General features: G+C 55.1%; 1 protein-coding gene across 24 annotated transcripts in view; it reads left to right on the top strand.

Moving 5' to 3' along the window:
- NFASC (neurofascin) overlaps positions 1–15,679 on the top strand; it is a 188,582-nt gene that overhangs the window by 30,705 nt on the left and 142,198 nt on the right. For 2 of the 24 annotated variants that reach the window (XM_014532534.1, XM_014532531.1), the window contains exon 1: positions 8,257–8,442. The exons of the other annotated variants lie outside the window; for them this stretch is intronic. The gene's annotated coding sequence lies outside the window, so the exon portion shown is untranslated. Of the gene's footprint in view, positions 1–8,256; positions 8,443–15,679 lie in introns of those variants that run through there. 24 annotated transcript variants of the gene reach the window in all.

Genomic DNA, 15,679 nt, shown 5'->3' with positions numbered 1-15,679 from the left:
TACCAATCTGCATTCCCACCAACAGTGCATGAGGGTTTTCTGTTTTCCACATTCTCACCAACACTTGTTGTTTGTTGCTTTATTGATGATATGTAGTCATTCTGACAGGTGTGAGGTGATATCTCATTGTGATTTTAATTTGCATCTCTCTGATTAGTAACACTGAGCATCTTTTCATGTCTACTGGCTGTCTCTATGTCCTTTTGGAGAAGTGTCTATTCAGTCCTCTGCCATTTTTAAATTGGATTGTTTGAGGGGTTTTTGTTTTGGTGTTGAGTTGTATGAATTCTTTATAGATTTTGGATATTAACCCCTTATCAGATATATCATTCTTTGCCCATTTATGAGTTGGATTGTTTGGTTTTTGTTGAGATTAATGAGTTCTTTATATATTCTGGATATTAAGTCTGTATCAGACATGTGATTTGCAAATATGTTCTCCCATCTGAGGTTTGCCTTTTCATTCTGTTGATAGTGTCCTTTGAGGCCCTAAAGTTTTAAATTTGAAGTCCAATTTATCTGTTTTTTCTTTTGTTGCTTGTGCTTTTGCTGTCACATCTAAGAATCTATTACCAAACCCAAGGCCATGAAGATTTACCTCTAGTTTTCTTCTAAAAGTCTTATGGTTTAGGCTCTTATGTTTAGGTTGTTGATTGATCCATTTTGAGTTCATTGCTATATGTGGTGTGAGGTAGGAACCAACTTCACTCTTTTGCATGTGTAAATCCAGCTATCCCAGCATCGTTTTCGAAGAAACTATTCTTACCTCATTGAGTGGATTTTGCACTCTTGTCAAAAATCAGTTGGCCATAGAGATGTGAGTTAATTTCTGGCTTCTCAATTTATTCCATTGATCTCACCCATTCTTATGCCGGCACCACACCCTTGGGCTACTCTAGTTAATGGTAGGCTTTGAAATGGGGAAATATGAGACTCTGGTTTGATCTTTTTCAAGAATGCTTTGGCTCTTCCGAGTCTCACCCAGATTCAGGCCAGGCTGCTCAGGGGCCCTCACATTCTCCTCCCAGACTCACTTCTGAGCGACTTGCTTCTGGACGGTTGTTCACAGCCGGGGTGACCCGGGGTCTCAGTGCTGGGCAGGCCTCAAAGGGGCCCCCTCCCTCTCAGTGCTGGGATTTCAGCAGCTCCTCTGACAGGGTCCACCAGCTTCTGTTTAAACACCTCAGGCAGAACCCTTCACTGCAGCAAGTTTCCTGTTGTACTAGAATTTGCTTTCCATTCTAGAAAGTGAGGATTATGCACACAAAGACTGGACCCTTCACCACAGCCGTTCACAAACACAGTTTGAGGGCCTCAGGCTCGCCCAGCCCCACCCTCAGCCCTCAATTCCTATAGGTAGTCCTGGCCACTTGGCAGAGCCCACGGTCCCCCAGGTCATTATTGCCGATCTGTCCTGGTGTGGAAGAGTGGGTGGGCTGGGCGTGGCACACCAGTCCTCTTAGGAGGGGGCTGTGGGTGGCAGGGGAGTGACCCCGAGGGGGTGGGGTGAGGAGCGCCACTTGGCTGCCTGCGAGGACAGCATGCAGCTCCCCCAGGCACGCAGCTGTTGCTCCAGCCCTTCTGTGCTGCTGTGGGCTGCCCTCTGCAAATGTGACCCACTTTCCGGCCACCCAAAGCCCTGGCAGTGCTCTGCCCCACTGCATTCTTCCGTCCCCACCCCTGAGAGCCACCGGGCAGTCTCCGTGGGTTGAGAAAGGGGCTGTTACCTGCAGGTGGCTCTGAGGGGGTGGCCAGCATGGCTGCTCCTTGAGAAGAGCCAGGGAACCATCCTGAAGCAATGGATGGTGGGGGCAGGGATGTGGGGGGCAGCTACCCCCTGGGCACCCCCCACTATGGATACTTGCCTGATTTTCTCAGAATCTTACTTTCTTGTATTCCTCTTCACTGCGGGGTAAATCTGGTCTCTCCATCAACCCCTCTCTGCCCTGTCGATATGGAAAAGGGGCTGCCTCTGCCCTCGGCCTGCCATGCACCCCTCCATTTCAGCTGTGAGCCTTTGGGCCGGCACCTTCCACCCGGGTTGTGCCTTTCTCCTTCCCACACTCTCACAAGCTGCACTAGCCCTGTGCTCATTAGAGGCCGGAGAAATGGCGGAAGCGTCCCTGGGAAGGGCTGGGCGAGGGCCAGGTGAGGGGCTGAAGGGGGCCAGGGCCAGGTGGCTGGGTGGCTGACTTGAAGCTCAATAGGAGGCAACAATGTGATGTGAGGCTCAAAAAGGTGTGCAAGGTGCGCTTCCTCGGGGGAGAGCCGATCCAGGGCCGGGGCCCCCTGTGCTCGGTGCTGGGAGTTATGTTCTGCTCTGGGCACCATACATTACAAATACTTTTTCTTATCAGCACAAGTAATTTATGTTCTTTGCAGAAAATTTAGAAAATGAAAATAAGCCCAAGGGAAAGAATGAAAATTATCCATAATTTCACTACCCAGGATAGCCATTGTTGTCCTATTTTTGTAATCTTTTTTTTTACTTAATTATTTTTCATATTGCTAATATTTTTATGTATGATTTCACCATTTTAATAACGATGAATATTTCATTGCTGATGACAGCAGTAAGAAATGAAGATTTTTTAAAAATGTATTTATTAATTTTTTACAGAGAGGAAGGGAGAGGGGTAGAGAGTTAGAAACATCGATCAGCTGCCTCCTGCACACTCCCCACTGGGGATGTGCCCGCAACCAAGGTACATGCCCTTGACCAGAATCGAACCTGGGACCCTTCAGTCCGCAGGCCAGCATTTTATCCACTGAGCCAAACCGGTTAGGGCAAGAAAGGAAGATTTTTTTCTTAGCATTTACCATATGTGTCAGGCACTGACTCTTTGTAAATGGAGGTTGACATTCTTGTTATTATCCCAATTATACAAACAAGGAGCGTGAGGCCCAGAGAGGCTGAGTAACTTGCCCAAGGTAACACAGCAACACATGACAGAGCTCAGTCCGTCTGGCTGAAGCACCCTTCTTTCCACACTCTCCTGGCTGCCAAACCACAGACATGCCATAGTTTATTTATCATTTCCCTGAGTGGTGGCTGCTTAGGTTGTTTCTGATTTTTTTACCGTCATAAACAATATTCTGATGAACATTTGTGTGACTTCAGTATTATAATTATCCTCGATTGCCTACTTAATATCTACTCCCAGAAATGGAATTTAGGGAACAAAGGGCATCAACATTGTGCAGACTTTTCAACGTATTTCCGACTTCAGAAGCACACGCTCAGCAGAAGGCAGGAGGACTGAGGGAGCCTGCCCCACTGAAGTCTGACCCTCATAGGGGAGATGGGTCACTTATAGAGTTTTCCTGTGGGAGGGCCAGGCACACGGCCGGTTGTCCCTGGTGTGCGGGCCAGTGTCCCCGCACCTCCCTTATGTCAACCTGTGAGGGTCCCAGCATTGCCGCCCGAAAGCGCTGCCAGCCAGGTGTCCCCGCACAGTGAACGGAAGCAGTTTCATAAGGGGCAGCTCAGGGGATGGAGTTATTTATCCTGAAGAAGACTTGGAGTGTTGGCGGGGTGAGGGCCATCGAACATGTGAAGGCTGTCGAGTGGAAGAGTCCCAAGGCCCTAGAGCAGAGGTGGCCAGTGGGCTGAACTTGAACTTGTGGAGAGCTGTTGTCTGTTCGGGGCCAGCACACGGCCTTGGACGGGCAGGGTGGGTGTCGGGTAAATGTTACCCGGCCCGCTGCCATCGCTGGCTTGGGTTTGTGTGCGGCGTGCATATGGGGGAGGGCTGGTACCACCCATGCCGCGCTGCTCCCCCACAAAACATGACGTCTCTGAACCTTAACTGGGGGATCTGCGCCCCATTCCACCCCCTGCCTCGAGGAGCCTGGCCCGGCCTGGTACCTCTCTCCGTCTATTCCCTTGGAGCCTGGGCAGCACAGCCTGGCTTGTGTCATGGGCCATACAACTCCTCCATTATGCACGAGGGGGACCCAGCGGTGAGTGAGTGAGCAAGCCCGAGTGGGGTGGTTATTAATAAACAAGGGTATTGTGTGGAGTTCCATTCATGGCACTCTCAGAGGACGCGGTGGGCTTGAGATAATAAAGCCCTGTTTATGCCACGGAGGGCTGGGGAGGTGGCGGGTGGGCGTGGCAAGGAGCTGGGAGACCAGGGACTATTTCGATTCCACGTCTGGCAGGGCTGCTGTGTTTGCTCGGAGGCCAGCATCCAAGGGGTTTGGCTCAGGCCTACATCTGTCTACTGCATGGCCCGGGGTCTCAGGAATGCCTAGCTTTCCATCCCCACTCGTCCCCATGGAGGGAGCCTGAGAAGGCGCTGCATGAGCTGGACCACGACTCCATCAGGAGGGAGGTAGGATGGTCGACTCTGTCCTATTTCTTGGCCTTCTGTCCCCACCCCACTCCCCCTTCCAGGTGAGCCCTCTGCTTTGGCTTTCAACGGCTCCGAAGTGGCATAGGTTAGATTGTGCATCATTTCCTCACGCTGCTGGAATTGTGTACAAGGTCTGCAAGATGACTCCCAGCCATTATAGTGAATGAGCTGATATGTAAGAGGAGAGAGGCAAGGCCCAAGCCCGGGTGTGAGTGGGCAGGGGAGCTCCGTCCGAGGCATGAAGGTGCCTGGGAAAGTGAGATGCTGAAGAGCATTCTGGCAGAGGGAGAGTGCAAGGCCGTGCATCTCATTGCCAAGGCCACATTCACTCTGTGGCTGGTCCGGTTAACCTGAGCCTCTCCCTTTCTCTCCTTCAGCCCTTTGGTCTCCAACATCCCACACCGGCCCTCTCTCTCCAGCCCGGCCGGCCCCCTCAGTCTGTATATCTCCGAGTCTCGGAATTTAGAGCTCCCGATTGGGAAGAGATGAGAATAGGTCCTTTTGCTCTCAGCTGGCTTCTAGGGATAAAGAGCAGGTTCGGAATCAAGGGAGTCTTGGGTGTCTGTCACTTTGCGCTGAGCCAGAGCAGGGAGAAAGCCAGGGCCGAGGTCTCCTGGCTCCATCAGGAGCTGGCGCTGCCCACTTTGACCTTTGCAAGTTCTGGCCTAGAGCTGCCCTGAGTCAGGAAACCCTCTCGTCCCGAGGCAGCTGTCTACGATGTGCGCTGATTTGGCTGTGAGTTGGGAGGGAAAAGGAGGCCAGGGGTTGGGACAGTCTGTCCTGCCCTCCTGAGGGGTGCAGGGCTTCCTGTGGCAGGGGCAGGACCCAGTGACTAAGTTTTGGATTGGATTGAAGATTCAGTTACCCTACTTCACCCAGGAAGGCATAGGGCTGCGTTAGCGCCAGAATGGGCCGATTCTAGGTTATTGGAGGAACACTGCATCCCTTGGCTCGAACCAGGAGAGGACAGCCGCCCCAAAGGCAGGTCAGAACCGCCCACCCCCACCCCGAACTGAGTGCCAGGGACTTTGGGGCTGCACAGGCTGCCCCTGCACCCCTGTGCCCGGAGCAAACAGGGCAGCTTCCTTGGCAAGCACCCCGGCACTGCCCGCCTGGCCTGGCCTTGGCTGTGGCCTGAGGAGGAGGCTCTGCCAGCAGCGTAGCCCCTCTTGGGCCCTCCACTCCTGCCCACACTGTGGACACCCACACCCCCACCCCCTCAGTCTGAAGAAACAGCGACTATTCGAAGCATCTGCATGCTCCTGAGAGCACCGGGTCTGCGATGGCCATGCTGGGCTGGATGCACTTCCACTTTAGAGAGGCTGTGGGAGCTGCTGAAACAGGTGGAGGTGGGAGTGGGGGTATGTGTGGTCTACCCAACCGACTCCGCCCAGCCAGGCACCTGGCCCGGAGGAATGACCCAGCATCCTCTCCCAAGCCTTTCAGGGATCCTACTGGCTACGTTTTCTGGGTGTCCGTTGCTGTAGGAGGTGCAGCGACCAGGGCTTCCTCACAGGGACAGCCGGCACCTGCTGAGCACCCCCTCCCTGAGGCTGTCGCCGTGGTGTCCCAGGAGGAAGGTGGCCTTCCCCCGTGATGGGAACACCATCAACAGCTGTAACAGTGGCGACTGTTCACTCGGAGGTTCCTCTGGGACAGGCACTGTTCCGAGCACTTGACGTTGGTCCTCTCGGGTAACCCTCCCGACAGCCTGTGCTGTCCTCCTTCCTGAATCCGTAAAACTGAGCCCCAGGGAAGTTACCCTGCATAGTCAGACCCGGCCCCAGGGCCTGGTCTCCTGGAGCCCCCCTTTTTTATTAACATATTTTTATTGATTTTAGAGGGGAAGGGAGAGAGAGAGAGATAGAAACATCAATGATGAGCAAGATGCATCGATTGGCTGCCTCCTGCATGCGCCCCGACCAGGGCATCAATCCCACAACCGTGCTGTCCTCCTTCCTGAATCCGTAAAACTGAGCCCCAGGGAAGTTACCCTGCATAGTCAGACCCAGCCAGGTTCCACCCGGCCCCAGGGCCTGGTCTCCTGGAGTCCCCCCTTTTTATTAATATATTTTTATTGATTTTAGAGGGGAAGGGAGAGAGAGAGAGATAGAAACATCAATGATGAACAAGATGCATCGATTGGCTGCCTCCTGCATGCGCCCCAACCAGGGGATCAAGCCCACAACCGAAGCACATGCCCTTGACTGGAATCGAACTCAGGACCCTTTAGTCCACAGGCTGACCCTCTATCCACTGAGCCAAACTGGCTCAGGCTCTCCTGGAGCCCTTATGTCGTGTGGCCTCATAGTTAAAGGCAGCAACGCGCATGGTTCTGGTGGCCACAGGGGTGAGGTCGATGCAAGGAAAGACATCGGTAGTGAGAGGGCCTCTTCCTCAGAGACTAAGAAGCGTCCAGCCTTCCTGCTGGACTCCGCATGGACGGCCACTCGAGGGATTTCCTCTCAGTGGCCTGTCCACAGGAGATGCTGGGCCAGCGGCAACAGCACAGGGGTTACCCACCAGCAGCTTCTAGGCCCACCAGCTGCTGAGATTTGGGGTGGGAAAAGGCTGGGGAGGCTGGAGAATCCCCAGGGTGGGACGGGGAGCCAGAGGGAACCCCCGGGGAGCTCCAGGCAGCCTGGGGATTAATGGAGTTTTGTTTCCTCCCTCCGGTCAGATATGCCTCCTTCACCCAGAAAGAAGTCCTCAGCCTCGGGGCAGAATGTGCTGGGGCTGTGTGTGTGCATGTGTGTGCATGTGTGTGTGCACTTGTGCGTGTGCATGTGTGTGCTTGTGTGTGCTTGTGTGTGCATGTGTGTGCATGTGTGTGCTTGTGTGTGTGCTTGTGTGACTTGCTGCAGCGATAGGTGGGTGCGGCCTGGAGCGGGTGGTGGAGTGCCAGACGCGGGGCTGTGTGTGTGCATGTGTGTGCATGTGTGTGTGCTTTGTGTGTGTGCATGTGTGTGTGCTTGTATGTGTGCATGTGTGACTTGCTGCAGCGATGGGTGGGTGCGGCCCGGAGCGGGTGGTGGAGTGCCAGACGTGTGGGTGTGGAGCCGGGTTGCCTGGTTCCAGTCCCAGTTCCACCCCGAGCCGTGACTCCCGGTTTCCTCGTCTGTCGAGTGTGATATTAATAGCGCTGCCTCTTGGCCTTTAGGAAGATAAACTCATCCCTGAAATCATTTAGCACAGGAGGAAAAGAGGAAGATTCCCATATCCAGGGCCATGTGGGAACACTGCATCCCTTGGCTCGAACCAGGAGAGGACAGCCGCCCCAAAGGCAGGTCAGAACCGCCCACCCCCACCCCGAACTGAGTGCCAGGGACTTTGGGGCTGCAGAGGTGGCCAGTGGGCTGAATTTGAACTTGTGGAGAGCTGTTGTCTGTTCGGGGCCAGCACACGGCCTTGGACGGGCAGGGTGGGTGTCGGGTAAATGTTACCCGGCCCGCTGCCATCGCTGGCTTGGGTTTGTGTGCGGCGTGCATATGGGGGAGGGCTGGTACCACCCATGCCGCGCTGCTCCCCCACCAAACATGACGTCTCTGAACCTTAACTGGGGGATCTGCGCCCCATTCCACCCCCTGCCTCGAGGAGCCTGGCCCGGCCTGGTACCTCTCTCCGTCTATTCCCTTGGAGCCTGGGCAGCACAGCCTGGCTTGTGTCATGGGCCATACAACTCCTCCATTATGCACGAGGGGGACCCAGCGGTGAGTGAGTGAGCAAGCCCGAGTGGGGTGGTTATTAATAAACAAGGGTATTGTGTGGAGTTCCATTCATGGCACTCTCAGAGGACGCGGTGGGCTTGAGATAATAAAGCCCTGTTTATGCCACGGAGGGCTGGGGAGGTGGCGGGTGGGCGTGGCAAGGAGCTGGGAGACCAGGGACTATTTCGATTCCACGTCTGGCAGGGCTGCTGTGTTTGCTCGGAGGCCAGCATCCAAGGGGTTTGGCTCAGGCCTACATCTGTCTACTGCATGGCCCGGGGTCTCAGGAATGCCTAGCTTTCCATCCCCACTCGTCCCCATGGAGGGAGCCTGAGAAGGCGCTGCATGAGCTGGACCACGACTCCATCAGGAGGGAGGTAGGATGGTCGACTCTGTCCTATTTCTTGGCCTTCTGTCCCCACCCCACTCCCCCTTCCAGGTGAGCCCTCTGCTTTGGCTTTCAACGGCTCCGAAGTGGCATAGGTTAGATTGTGCATCATTTCCTCACGCTGCTGGAATTGTGTACAAGGTCTGCAAGATGACTCCCAGCCATTATAGTGAATGAGCTGATATGTAAGAGGAGAGAGGCAAGGCCCAAGCCCGGGTGTGAGTGGGCAGGGGAGCTCCGTCCGAGGCATGAAGGTGCCTGGGAAAGTGAGATGCTGAAGAGCATTCTGGCAGAGGGAGAGTGCAAGGCCGTGCATCTCATTGCCAAGGCCACATTCACTCTGTGGCTGGTCCGGTTAACCTGAGCCTCTCCCTTTCTCTCCTTCAGCCCTTTGGTCTCCAACATCCCACACCGGCCCTCTCTCTCCAGCCCGGCCGGCCCCCTCAGTCTGTATATCTCCGAGTCTCGGAATTTAGAGCTCCCGATTGGGAAGAGATGAGAATAGGTCCTTTTGCTCTCAGCTGGCTTCTAGGGATAAAGAGCAGGTTCGGAATCAAGGGAGTCTTGGGTGTCTGTCACTTTGCGCTGAGCCAGAGCAGGGAGAAAGCCAGGGCCGAGGTCTCCTGGCTCCATCAGGAGCTGGCGCTGCCCACTTTGACCTTTGCAAGTTCTGGCCTAGAGCTGCCCTGAGTCAGGAAACCCTCTCGTCCCGAGGCAGCTGTCTACGATGTGCGCTGATTTGGCTGTGAGTTGGGAGGGAAAAGGAGGCCAGGGGTTGGGACAGTCTGTCCTGCCCTCCTGAGGGGTGCAGGGCTTCCTGTGGCAGGGGCAGGACCCAGTGACTAAGTTTTGGATTGGATTGAAGATTCAGTTACCCTACTTCACCCAGGAAGGCATAGGGCTGCGTTAGCGCCAGAATGGGCCGATTCTAGGTTATTGGAGGAACACTGCATCCCTTGGCTCGAACCAGGAGAGGACAGCCGCCCCAAAGGCAGGTCAGAACCGCCCACCCCCACCCCGAACTGAGTGCCAGGGACTTTGGGGCTGCACAGGCTGCCCCTGCACCCCTGTGCCCGGAGCAAACAGGGCAGCTTCCTTGGCAAGCACCCCGGCACTGCCCGCCTGGCCTGGCCTTGGCTGTGGTCTGAGGAGGAGGCTCTGCCAGCAGTGTAGCCCCTCTTGGGCCCTCCACTCCTGCCCACACTGTGGACACCCCACCCCCACCCCCTCAGTCTGAAGAAGCAGCGACTATTCGAAGCATCTGCATGCTCCTAAGAGCACCGGGTCTGCGATGGCCGTGCTGGGCTGGATGCACTTACTTAGAGAGGGTGTGGGAGCTGCTGAAACAGCTGGAGGTGGGAGTGGGGGTATGTGTGGTCTAACCAACCGACTCTGCCCAGCCAGGCACCTGCCCCGGAGGAATGACCCAGCATCCTCTCCCAAGCCTTTCAGGGATCCTACTGGCTACGTTTTCTGGGTGTCCGTTGCTGTAGGAGGTGCAGCGACCAGGGCTTCCTCACAGGGACAGCCGGCACCTGCTGAGCACCCCCTCCCTGAGGCTGTCGCCGTGGTGTCCCAGGAGGAAGGTGGCCTTCCCCCGTGATGGGAACACCATCAACAGCTGTAACAGTGGCGACTGTTCACTCGGAGGTTCCTCTGGGACAGGCACTGTTCCGAGCACTTGACGTTGGTCCTCTCGGGTAACCCTCCCGACAGCCTGTGCTGTCCTCCTTCCTGAATCCGTAAAACTGAGCCCCAGGGAAGTTACCCTGCATAGTCAGACCCAGCCAGGTTCCACCCGGCCCCAGGGCCTGGTCTCCTGGAGTCCCCCCTTTTTATTAATATATTTTTATTGATTTTAGAGGGGAAGGGAGAGAGAGAGAGATAGAAACATCAATGATGAACAAGATGCATCGATTGGCTGCCTCCTGCATGCGCCCCAACCAGGGGATCAAGCCCACAACCGAAGCACATGCCCTTGACTGGAATCGAACTCAGGACCCTTTAGTCCACAGGCTGACCCTCTATCCACTGAGCCAAACTGGCTCAGGCTCTCCTGGAGCCCTTATGTCGTGTGGCCTCATAGTTAAAGGCAGCAACGCGCATGGTTCTGGTGGCCACAGGGGTGAGGTCGATGCAAGGAAAGACATCGGTAGTGAGAGGGGCCTTCTTCCTCGGAGACTAAGAAGCGTCCAGCCTTCCTGCTGGACTCCGCGTGGACGGCCACTCGAGGGATTTCCTCTCAGTGGCCTGTCCACAGGAGATGCTGGGCCAGCGGCAACAGCACAGGGGTTACCCACCAGCAGCTTCTAGGCCCACCAACTGCTGAGATTTGGGGTGGGAAAAGGCTGGGGAGGCTGGAGAATCCCCAGGGTGGGACGGGGAGCCAGAGGGAACCCCCGGGGAGCTCCAGGCAGCCTGGGGATTAATGGAGTTTTGTTTCCTCCCTCCGGTCAGATATGCCTCCTTCACCCAGAAAGAAGTCCTCAGCCTCGGGGCAGAATGTGCTGGGGCTGTGTGTGTGCATGTGTGTGCATGTGTGTGTGCTTTGTGTGTGTGCATGTGTGTGTGCTTGTATGTGTGCATGTGTGACTTGCTGCAGCGATGGGTGGGTGCGGCCCGGAGCGGGTGGTGGAGTGCCAGACGTGTGGGTGTGGAGCCGGGTTGCCTGGTTCCAGTCCCAGTTCCACCCCGAGCCGTGACTCCCGGTTTCCTCGTCTGTCGAATGTGATATTAATAGCGCTGCCTCTTGGCCTTTAGGAAGATAAGTAAACTCATCCCTGAAATCATTTAGCACAGGAGGAAAAGAGGAAGATTCCCATATCCAGGGCCATGTGGCCATTTTCGTCTGTCTGCCACCAACTCCCCCACCCCACGTCCTACGCTGTCCTATGCTGGGCCCAGTCCTGCACACACCCAGTGCCAGTAGTTCTGTTTCCTGCTGCTCATCTGGGGTCAGGTTACACCCCGGTAGTCCCCTGGCTGCTCCTGCTGCCACCCCCATTCGCCGCCGCAGGAGCCAGTGCGAGGGAGATGCTCATGGTGCAGGTCTCTGCTCCCTGGCTGCCCTCCGCCCCACTTATTTCTGGTCCCTGGAGGTGAGAGCCCTCTGCCAGCTTAGGCCTCATTTCTGACTTCAGGGGACACAGCTCAGCTGGTGTCCAGCTCTTTGGGGGCCTGAGGATCGAATTATGGCTGATTCCACCCCCCTTCTGCCTCATGACGGCCTCCCCAGGGCCCTGCCTCCAGTTCTTGCCTTTCTAACCCACCATCCTGCGTCCACGTCTCTCTCCCTGCCTTCGGCTCCTCCTCCTGACTGCACCTGCCCGGAGCTTCCTCTCCCTGCCAGCGCCCTTCTCCCCTGCCCACCGCTGCCCTGTCCCAGTCTGCGCACAGTCCAGTTCATCATCTCAGGAATTTGGGACACTTCATGCTGGAAGCAAACATCTGTTGACATTTAGAAAGACTTAGAGGCCCACGTTCTCATTTCCACGCTAACACAGCATGTTCTCCTATTGGAAACGACGGAAGGCGGGCCCGGTGATGAGGTCAGCCCACATATATGATCACTTTCCCACTTGGCTCCAAGTGGGCAGGGTCAGAAGGGAGGGGGGTAGAGGAGGGTGGTTTCTGCGTTCTAGCTGTCCCCCCGTCACTGCCCTGTGCTTGGGATGTATGTCTCCTTCTCCCTTCCATGACTTGGTGAGGCCGATGCCGCAGTCCCCAGTCTGCCTGTAGGAGGGAAAGGATGAAGGGGTGACTTGCCTCAGGCCTCCCTATGGTTAAGGGGAAGAGGCGGAGTTCGAGTGCAGCTTCTAGAAGAAGGTGGGTTGGGGAGGGGATGTTAATGCAGGCGCCTTGAGTGTTGACTCCCCTGGGGCTGGCTTTCCCCCTGAGCAAATCCAAGCGTCCTGCCCATGTCCCTTCCTCCTGTGCCCCATCCCCTGGCTGTGGACCTGTGAAGGGAAGAGGGCAGGCCGGCTTTCCCCTTCCTTCACAAATCCAAGCGTCCTGCCCATGTCCCTTCCTCCTGTGTCCCATCCCCTGGCTGTGAACCCTTCGGCCTCCAGGTTAGACCAGGAGTGGGCAGACTCCGAAGTCCACAGGCCTGAAATGGGCTATGTGGAGGGAAAGGAAAACAGAATAGGGACCTGGAAGTGCCTGAATAAAGCAGGATTCGAGTCAGAGTACTTCACCCCCTGAAAAACAAGCTGCGAGGGAACATTGTGCAAATTGTTTGCAGGTTGTCCAGGAGGCCCAAGGGCTGGAAGCCTGCACAGGCCATGGCAACACCTGCTTTAGTCCCAGGCCCTCAGCTCCCCTGCACCCCACTCTTTGTCAAGAGAACATAAGTGACAGGCAATGGGCTAAGCATACACCAAGAGCCAAGGGTAGGACCTGCCCCCCTGCCCCCCTCCACAAATCCCCGACGAAGACAGGATGTTATTAAGTAGTTCTGAGGGCGCATTGGAGCTCTAACTTCCATCCCCCCGAGTCAGGTCTGATGGGGTCCTTGTTTGCCTGACTCAGAAATTCTGGGCTTGGTGGGAGAGGTGGAGGCAGGTGGGGCCTGCAGGCCTCTTGGATTTAGCATACAATCTCGGGGTGAATACAGTCCTCTGGGATGTATTGTCATCTTTCCTGAGCACGTACAGTCTGCCTCCTAGGTTTCCACTAAAGCACGTGACTCTCTTCCCCGAGCTCTTAGGGGTTTTGTTTTTTAACTTTTAAAATCTGAATTGAGGTATAATTGACATTCAATAAAATGTACTCGTTTTAAGGACAGAGTTAGCTGAGTCTTGACAAGTATATGCACCCATGTCACCCCCACTCCATCAAGATGTAGAAGGTTGCATCGCCTTACATGTTCCCTCATCCCATTTGCAGCCAACTCCCACCCCCCCCCCAGAGCAGCCCCAGCAGCTTTCTATCAGTGTGGGTTGGGTTTTGCCGGTTCCAGACCTCTGTGTGTGCAGTGTGGTCCTGGGGCCGCTTCCAGCACTGGATGCACCTCAGGGGAGAGTTGTTTGAAACTCACACCCTCTGCACCCTCTTCCTCCTGCCCAGAGCCCTTCAGCCTCCTCTCTTCCCAGTTTGTGGACCTGGGTACCAGGGTCTGTGGCGGGAAGGACCCCCCTCTGCCTCGGCAGTTAGCTCAGGGAAGTAGTAGAGAGAGATTTGCGGGAGTTTTGGCCTGTGGCTGAGGAACTCCAGACGTGGAGGATGGCTCTTAGTCGGGAAATGGAAGTGGGATTCCGGAAGGGAAGCCCTGGGCCATGTGGGGGAGGAGAGGCGGCAGGGATGGCCTTCCCTGCTGCAGGCTCTGTCCCAGTGTTCACTGTCACCACCAGTCTTTGCGTCCAGGTGGGTATGGAAGCCACTTTCCTGGGGGCCGTTTACCCTGGAGTTCCAGGTCCTGCGGAGCGAAGTGAGGGGTGGGGAGGTGGCAGTAGACTTCAGGGGGCAGCTCCAGGTGGGGTGCGAGGGAGGAGGGCCAGCTCCTCATGCGTGCTGCGGTCAGGTCCAGCCTGTGGGGTCTGGCAGGGAGGCGTGTGTCCCTCTTGCTTCTGTCCCATCCTGTGATGGGCCGACCACTCCCCTCGTGCCGGGTCTGCAGCTCCTCCTCTCCCTGGGCAGGCGGATGGGCAGGGATAAGGCTGGCTCTGACCTGGTGGCGGCGATCGCAGGAGGCGTCCTGTTTGAGGAGGACACAGCCTTTCTGGGATCCCGGTGACCTATTTTTACAAGTGGGTATATTTTAAGGCTGCTTGCAGCTCTTGGGGAAAAGGGATACAAACTAAAATCGAGATGTTGTCATTATGGTATTTTTCTCTTTTCTTTTATTATTTCACTAGAGACCTGTTGCATGAAGAGATTTGTGCAATAGGCCTTCCTTTCCCCTGGCTGCTGGCACTGGTTTTCCTCCGGCACCCGGGACCCAGGCCTTCCCTCTGGCCGGGCTCCGGCTGGAGCCGGCCCCAGGGCCGTGAGGCTTTGCTGCTCCGCTGGCCCCGGGGCCGTCACTGCTCCAGCCCCCGGGGCCGTCAGGCTTTGCTCCACCGCTTGGAGCCTATGTATGCAAATTAACCGCCATCTTTGTTAGGTTAATTTGCATAATCTCCGGATTGGCTGGATAGTGTAGCGAAGGTATGGTCAATTTACATGTTTGTCTATTATTAGGTAAGATTATGGTAAAATATACACAGTATAAAATGTACCGTTTTAACCAGTTTAAGTGCACAGTTTCCTGGCATTAAATGCATTCACACTGTTGTACAACCATCACCACCGACCACCTCCAGAACTTTTCGTCCTCAATTGAAACTCTGTGCCCGTTAAACAGCAGCTCCTCCCTCCTCCACTCTCCGTCTCTCTGACTGTGACCACTCTAGGAACCTCATAGAAGTAGAATCGCACTGTACTTCTGTGGCTTATTTCACTTAGCACGATGGCTTCCTGGCTCATCCGTGATGTAGGTGAATACTATTCCGTTTACAGATATACCACATTTTGTTTATCCATTCATCTAGCAGTGGACGCCTGGGTTTTTCCTACCTTTTGGCTATGTGAACAATGCCGCTATTATGGACGTTTGTGTACAGATATCTCTTTGAGTCATTATGGTACTTAAATGCTCAGCAACCCTTCCTAGCGACGCCTCCTGTTTAAGCCTACGGCCGTCCCAAGCCCGAGTGGTGGGCATCCCTCTCCCCCCGCCTGGTGCTCTGCATCCTCTCACTTAGTGCCTGAGGCAAACGCTGTGCTTCAAACACCTCAGTCTTCCACGGGCCGGGGACTCAGGTTCCCCAGGCAGTGGAGTTTTGAGTTCCTTTCTCTACACATTTCTTTCCCCCCAGTGTACCTTAGTTACTCTTGGCCACTAGCTGACACCCCACCCCCTGACAGCTGGCAGCCTGCTCTCTGTCTATGAGTCTGTCTCTATGTTGCTTGTTAGTTAATGTTGTTCATTAGAGTCCACATATGAGTGAAAGCATATGGTACTTGTCTTTCTCTTAACATAATGTTATTTCACTTAATGTAATGTTCTCCATGTCCATCCATGCCATCACAAAGGATGGATAAGGATACAATTTTCTTCTTTTTTTACGGCTGAGTAGTATTCCATTGTGTAAATGTACCACAGCTTTTAAAAATATATTTTTTAATTGGGTATTACAGAGTTGTCCCCCATTTCCCTCCCCTTTGCCCCCCTCCCCCCAGCCTCT

This window comes from Myotis brandtii, unplaced genomic scaffold (assembly GCF_000412655.1).
Source record: "Myotis brandtii unplaced genomic scaffold, ASM41265v1 scaffold898, whole genome shotgun sequence".
Classification (NCBI taxonomy): Eukaryota; Metazoa; Chordata; class Mammalia; order Chiroptera; family Vespertilionidae; genus Myotis; species Myotis brandtii.
Note: the sequence above shows the minus strand (reverse complement) of the source record. Positions and strands in the feature narration are given on the sequence as shown.